The sequence below is a fragment of the Amphiprion ocellaris genome, chromosome 10 (genome assembly GCF_022539595.1).
Source record: "Amphiprion ocellaris isolate individual 3 ecotype Okinawa chromosome 10, ASM2253959v1, whole genome shotgun sequence".
In the NCBI taxonomy this organism is placed as follows: domain Eukaryota; kingdom Metazoa; phylum Chordata; class Actinopteri; family Pomacentridae; genus Amphiprion; species Amphiprion ocellaris.
In genome coordinates, this window is record NC_072775.1 from 21,554,100 (window position 1) to 21,562,140 (window position 8,041).

Genomic DNA, 8,041 nt, shown 5'->3' on the forward strand with positions numbered 1-8,041 from the left:
AAAACAAAGTTATATAATGCAAACCACCAATGGGATAAATGACTTAACCTGACTGAAAGACTAGACTGTCTCATTAGACATTTCTTTTAGAACAAATTAAGAGGAGGTTACACATACTAAACAGGAAACGGTTGAAAAATGGGCTGCATTTATCTATCATTGCACAATAACTCTTGATATAGCTGTGAAAGAATGGTCGGCTATGACCAGAGGAGTCTAGGGCAGTTCGTTTCAAGCTATTCGCTCACAGTTGTAACTACTTTGACTGCACAGTTTAAAACCTTTAAAGATCAGGAGTAATTTAAAATGAATCAAACCAGGACATTAACTTGAGCAGAAAACACACATAATAAACAAAGTGTTACCTAGACTAATTCAGTTTGCTAGGTGACCAGTTTCTTTACACTGCTCTGTAGGGTTGCCACCCGTCCCTTAAAATACGGAAACGTCCTTTATTTGACAATTAATTGTTGTGTCCCGTATTGATTCAATACGGGACGCAAGTTGTTCCGTATTTTCGTCAATGCCCCGTACACGTCTGTCACACACTCATCAAAACTGCATAATGAATAAAATAAAACACAGGAAATATTAAGGGCAGCCAATTTCATCTTCGTAGGACCTTTGTAGCGAGGACCCGATGCCAGGTCCAGTGGACAGAATTCAGACGTCTCTGTGTGTCCGGTCCTGTCCGGTCCTGTCTCTGGTTGCCTGGTTACAGACGCTGCTGCACCCGCACGTTTAAAAATGTCTACACCTGAAACTCCACCACGTCTAAAGAAGCAAAAACGTTTGCAAATGTACAGACTGGAGTGGGAAGAGTGGAACCCCTGGCAATGGGTACAAGGCAAACTGTGTTTATGTTGCTCATGGACTGGCTGAAGTAAGGCAGCATCAGGAGACAAACATGGAGGAAATATGAGAACAGAGAGAACCCAACCAGCAGGTCACAGTTCATCATCACCTAATCATCTCCTGAAGTCCATATGGTAAGTGTACATCATGATGAGATCAGCTAGATTTCCTACAGTATATGGCTGTGAATTTACCAGAGGATGCTTATAATAATGCTGATGTGGCCGTAGACTACACTATTTTAGTGACTCAGTAAATGCCTAAGTTGGTTATTATTTTTTAATGCTTTTTAGTTTTTAATAAACATTTATTTAATAGCCTATATGTAATCAAACATGGCCTTTGCCTAAAAAGAATAATATTTCATTGCACAAGTAAAAGTATAGTAATTTTTAAAACTGTTCAAATTATTATATGTTGCTAAAAAACAAAAAAAACAAACAAAAAAACACATCATAGTAATATGTCAATTAAAAAAGCCTATAGTATAGCATGTTGCCCAACAAATGTCATAGTATAGCATGTCATTCAGAAAACATCATAGTATAGCATGTCGCTCTAAAAACGTCATAGAAAAGCCTTTAGTCCACAAAACATTGTTTTGTCCCGGCTGTCTGAAGTAGGTGAGGAGCAACACAAAAACAGTACAAACACTGGTTTCCAGAGGGTTTGACGAGTATTTATTTGAAAGAGGAAGTTTACAACAACACAACATGTGAGGGGGTTAAAAGCAAATGGGTGTTAGTAAAATAAAAATAAACAGAACTAAAAGTGAACTTCATGTTGACATTGATGGGCATTCCAACCAGGAACAAAGTAAAAGATAATCAATACAAAAAAAACCTCTTCCTGTTCACCTCTTAAAACCCCAAAACACACCAGAGTAGCACCCTAAACTAAAACTACCAATGGGTTTCCTGTTTTCCTTTCTGAACAATTCAAAGGTTCCTCTCTATCTCCCCACACATCCACCAACCACTGGAACACATCTCCAAAGTTCTGCTGGGCCAGCTCAGCTTCCCCTCAGAAGAAGTGCCGCCACCTGCCAGATGAATTAGCCTTTTGAGAGGCAGCTGGCATCGTGATTGGACTGTACTTTGGTCTGTTCCAATCCAGCTTCAGCTCCAGAGACGGGAGGCGGGACGAGTCAACGGAGGCCGGGTGGACGAAGGCATGCAGCTGAGTACAATCCAGAAAACAACAGAGGAGGAGTGCAGCAGCCCAGGGCCAGAACAACCAGAGTAGCATCGTATGTCTCTTAGAAAACATCATAGTATAGCCTTTGGTATGAAAAAACGCCATCATATACATCGTATATTGTACAAATAACAAGTCAAAGGAAAGAGACATACATTGTAGAATTGTAGTAATTGTGGGCTGACTGATTTACTGATTATCAGTATTTTATTTTTTACTGATTTATGGTCATAAATACATTTAAAAATGGTGCTACTTTGGCTCTGAACCTTAATCTACCTGTGGTCGCGCTGTCTTCTGGAGTGATTTGATTGGTTATACGTCACGAATAAAACTCCTTTAACTTAACATCTGTAAACAAAACAAAAACGTATCAGCAAAGTTTTCTGTTAAAGTTTGTGTTCTTCTAAGTTTAACTCCAAGATTTTAAATACTTTCATTTACTGCAAATGAATATCTACTCCAAATGTCTCACTAATAATCATTATCAGCCTTAAAAACCCACAAAACACCCCTCTATACTCGACAACACTTAGTACAGTCCGGTTCCCCCTTCTATAAATCTGCTTGGAATCTTCCACTTCCTGTTTGTCAAAGTGGCCTTCTACCTGGACAGGTTTTGTTGGAGCTCATGCAACAAACATTTTGGGTAACTGCACTTTAATATGGATGGATGACACTGAATTAGAGTCTGTTTTAATGAGACTGAGTTAAGATGTGTAGCTCTGTCATTAAACAGGAAATTATTTCTCAGAATTCACAGAGGAAAGTCTGAAATGTTTGCTAGGTTAGCGTCCCACATGTTCTTTGGCTCAGCTAAAGCTAACTCTCTCCAACTTCTGGATCTCTTGAGTTGCTTGTTGTTAAAAATATCTTGCTGTAGGTGCTGAAGCTCAGAAAGTCTGAGATGTTTGTTCAAAATAAGCTCATTCTCAAGTCTTATCTGAACTGTCCTCTTTTGTTTGAACTTTCCCTGAACTTAGGAGTTAATGACAGAGCAGCACATCCAGACTCAGTCTCATTTATGTAGAGATTAAACTTCAGTGTCATTGATTGATGTTAAAGTGCAGTTTTTAAAATGTTTGTTGCACATGCTCCTGACCAAACCAGTCCAGGTGGAAGACGATGTGAAGAGAACGCTCCAGAGGATGAATATCACACATTTACATTGGAAATAAATGTCCTTTCATTAGACATTGTCATGCAAAAGTTGGATTTCCCTTTTAATGATGTTCAAATCTTTGTTGAGTGTTTTGTTGATGTTGGTTTCTAAATGTTTTTTGACACTCGGCCCCAAATATTAAAACCTTCTACGGCTCACAAGCTGCAACAATTCACACATTATCAACTATCTTTCTGACTAAACTAAGATAAAAAGTGAAAAACTGCCTGATTCCTGCATCATGAATGTAAATCTTTTTGGTTTTTATGACAGTAAACTGAATATATTTGGGTTTGACATTTTATAAACCAAAACAAGAAATGAATTACTGGAGAAAACAATCAACAGATTAATGGTCAAAGAAAATGTGTTTTTCCAACATATATGGCTGAATTACTCCAACATTACAAGATACATACAATTTAAATTCTATTTTATTTATATAACGCCAATTACAGGTGAAATTGTCTCAAGACACTTTATTTTTCCATTTTCTGTCACATTTAAAATATGACAAAGTAAGAAATTTTAACCTCTTAACTGATCCAATTTATTATTTGTTTTTTAAGAGACTAATCGACAACTAAAATAACTTTCTCCACTAAAACTAATAAACATGAGGTCAAATAGAAGGAACAGTTTTAAATACTGCAGTCCCACGATGACAAGAATAAAGTTTCTCAACAAAAAGTAAATCTGCTGGTGGATTCCATTAAAGTCCTAATAAATGATAATAAAGTGTGATACTAAAGGTTTGTGGTGCTAAAAATGTCAAAGTAAAGATATGAAGTTTGAACATGCTGGATGGAGGTTGATAAAAGTTGGACCTCCCTCCATTTCTCTGGAGCCGACTCCATGGATTTTCTGGATGGTGGTTAAAGACCTGCTCTTCTAGTCGTCTTCCTTCTAGTCGCTGTAAAAAGTCAGTCCATCCTGGCCGACTTCAACACCTCTTCATGACAACCTTGGTTCTGCCTCTGACCTGGTGGAAACTCCAGAAACTCGGGAAAACCCATGGAGACTCGAAGAACTCGTGGAGGACTCGAAGAACTCGTCGGGCGGGGGAAGGTGTTGCTGGGTGGGTGGGGGGGAGGTGGGGAGAGTAGAGGGGGGAGGCCGCCACCCACCTCCCCGCCTACTCTCCGCCCTGACTCCACCCAGACTCCGCCTTGGCTCCACCCATGTGGTCACTTCGGAAAACTACGATGCCAAAGGGACGACGAATTTATTTCTTTTTATCTGATCTGTAGCTCAGTGAGGTTAAGGATTTGCCTGTGGAGCTGCAGGTCGCTGGTTCAAGACCAGACCCTTCTTAAATTTTATCAAAATCCTGACAAAGACAAAGAAAGAAAAAGGCCAGTGGTGGGACTTGAACCTGCGACCTTCCAGTTGGTAGTCTGTCTTCTTATCCCCTGAGCTACCTGCTCAGATACTAATTCTTCTTTTTTTTGCGCATTTGTCATCTATTTTTTGTTGTTTTCGAGTTTCTTTTTTTAACTCGAGTCTCGACTCGACCGTTTTTCTCAGGAGGTTGGACTTCAGCCTTTGTGCTGGAGGGTGGAACCCTCAGTTCCAAGACTTTCCAAAGCCTCCACACCTCCCGAGTCCTCAGGACCTGAGCTTTCACACAGTCTGAGGGCTGAAATTTTCTAAGTCCCACAGTAGTTCTCTGTTAGTTTGAACCTTCAGACAGTCCAAGGACTGAAATCCTCTAAGTTCCTGAGTAGTTCTCTGTTAGTTTGAACCTTCAGACAGTCCAAGGACTGATATCTTCTAAGTTCCTGAGTAGTTCTCTGTTAGTTTGAACCTTCAGACACTCTGAGGACTGAAATTTTGAAAGTTTCTCAGTACTTCTCTGTTAGTTTGAACTTTATGGTTAACAGAAGCCTTAAAACTTGTGACCATGAGTCTTGATTTCACATTTAGACCATCCATCTGAGTTCTTCTCAGACCTTCACCTGTGGGTTTTTTAGAAATACTCAACAAACTTTGATTCTCTTCACTGAAGAGTAAAGTTTGTGGAGATCAGAAAGGTAACATTAGTTTGATCAATGCTTTCAACTACTAGTAGACTTTATCTGGAAAACAGTTTTCTGAAATGACTTCTTAGTAAATCTATCCACAATCAAACCAAGAACATTGAAAGAGGAAATGTCTGAAGAAACAACTTGATGTTTTCATTTCAGACTAGAAAACGCTTTCAGACCTTTATCTGTTTTTGCTCTTTTGATCATTTTATAGTTTCTTCTGTTTAATTTGATCTTCTAAAGTTTAACTGGTGTCTTTTCAAATGTTTTGTCTTTAGTTTGATTCTTCTTAAATGTTTAGTTTTGCTCTTTTCTCACCTTTTATTCTTTTCTAATGTCTGATTTGATTTCCAAATGTTTGTCTTTTTAATGTTTAATTGTTTTTTCAAATGTTTTATCGGCTTGTCTGAATTTTGTTTTCTTTCCCAATATTTAATTTTTCGATTAAATCTTTAAGATTTTTCTTTTTAAATGTTTTACCACCTTTTAATGTTTAATTTTCTTTTTAAATGCTTCATTGTATTTTCTGTTTAATTCCTATTTGAAGTTTTATTGTCTTTAAGATGTAATTTTCTAATTAAACATTAAATTTTTTAATTAAATGTTTTGGTCTTTTTAAAGGTTTAATAGTCTAATTAAATGTTTTGCATTTTTAAAAAAAGTTTAATATTCTTCTTGTTTAATTGTATTTTTTTAAATGTTTCATTATCTAAAATATTTAATCTTCAATGTTTCATATTTTTGTTTAATAAATTTTGTTTAATTTCATAATTACATTTTGTATCTTCTGTTTATTTAATTATTTTGTCTGTTTAATATAATTTAATTGTATTTAATGTTTAATTTTCTTTTTAAAAGTTTTGTTGTATTAAATGTTTTTTCCTTTGATTTAATTGCTTTTTTAAAATGTAGTTTATTTCTTTAATCTTTTTTTTCTGTCAAGATTTTAACCTCAACCTTAGAAATGAAACAAACCCTTAAATCCACAATGAAAATACTTCTGTTGTCACAATCATGAGTTAGTCAATTATTCAGTTTATCAATTGAGCTTTATTTGTTCAGCACCTTTTACACAGATGACAAAACTGTGAAAAAAGAGAAAAAAACTATGCTAAAACTATGATTAAAACAAAAAACATATTTTAAAAAAAAAGATTAACATCGTAATAAAATATGTTGTGTCCAGGGGATGGAGGGAGTTTATTGAAGTCTTCTTGGGCTCACATGGGAAATCATTTAAAATATAAACTTGATATTCAGTCTAAGGAAACTGCAGAGCAACAGAAGAACCAACAATATCTCCTGTTTTCTCCTTTAATGAGTCGACTCTTCTTGTGCTTTCAGACCAAAGAACTACAGACTCCTTCACAACCTGCTCAAACTCTTGGTACAGGACCTCACACACGGGTCAAGAAGGTTTCCATCTCATTTCTACTCTGAAGCTCACCTTCTCCTGCTCAAACTGCTGACAAATGTTTCTGCTGCTCTAAAGTCTGGTCTCCAGAACTTCCTAAAAACTCTCAAAGTCTCTTCTGCTGCAGGTTGCTTTGTAGAACTGTTCCAGAAAACCTCACTAAACCACATGGAGGGGCCTCAAGATAGTCGTCCAAATGAAACCACAAAAACCAAACTAGCACAACCCAAACGCTAAAGTCTCCTGCAGCCTACCAGAGAACCTCTGAGAACAGAGAATCAGGACAGGAACTCTTACCTTCTGGACAACCAACGTGGTTCTCAAACAAGAATACAGAATGTGTCTGACCAAAAACCTCTAAAGACTCACTACAGCCAAGATAAAGACACAACTCAGCTGCACCAAATCCACTAATCACTGCACACATTAGCACCATGTGCTAACTGTGGCTAAAGAACCACATTTACCAAGACACTATCAAGTACAAAGCCCTAAAACACACCAAGAAAACACATTAAAGACGATTTTACTGCTGGAAGCTGCAAGCCAACACCTAAAGAACAAACTGAAGCAACAGTAGCCAAACCCGGTTCACTGGTGAAGAGAAGCAGAGGAAATGTTTGTCCTGCAGCTAAATAAAGCAGGAAGACACTGAGCTGCTCAGAGGTGTTTCCTGATAACACCAAGCAGCCAACCTGGACAGCCAATAGAACACAGCTTCCTGGAAGTCCAGAGGGCTGGGTTAGTGAAGGAAATTTAATTTAAAGTAGAAGCAGAAAGTTAACAAAGGGAAAGGTTGGAAAGACCACCTTCTGATACCAGAAATCTCTGAGTTTTCACACAAAGAACACGCTTGAACATGTCCAATACTGGGATCCATAGTAGAACCATCATTGTAAAAACGTCATAGTATGGTGTGTTGCTCAGAAAAACATTAGGACCAGGCTGTCAGGGGACAAACATGTAAGAAACATGAGAACAGAGAGAACCCAACCAGTAGGTCACAGTTTATCATCCCCCAGTCATCTCCTGAAGTCCATATGGTGAGAGACATCAGTATCTGGTTGTTAATTTACCAGAGGATGCTTATAATCATGCTGATGTGGTCTGTACTCTACAGTATTTTATAGTGACTCAATAAATGCCTAAGTCAACCCGCCCGGCCAGCAGGCAGATGGGTCCCCCCACATTAGAGCCGGGTTCTGCTCGAGTTTTTTTTCCCTGTTAAAAGGGTGTTTTCCTTGCACTGTCGCCTTTTGGCTTGCTCTGGGGGTCAGGCATATTGGTTCTGTAAAGCGTCTCGAGACAATTTGACTGTAATTTGTGCTATATAAATAAAATTGAATTGAATTGAATTGAATTGTTTTTTTAAATGCTTTTTAGTTT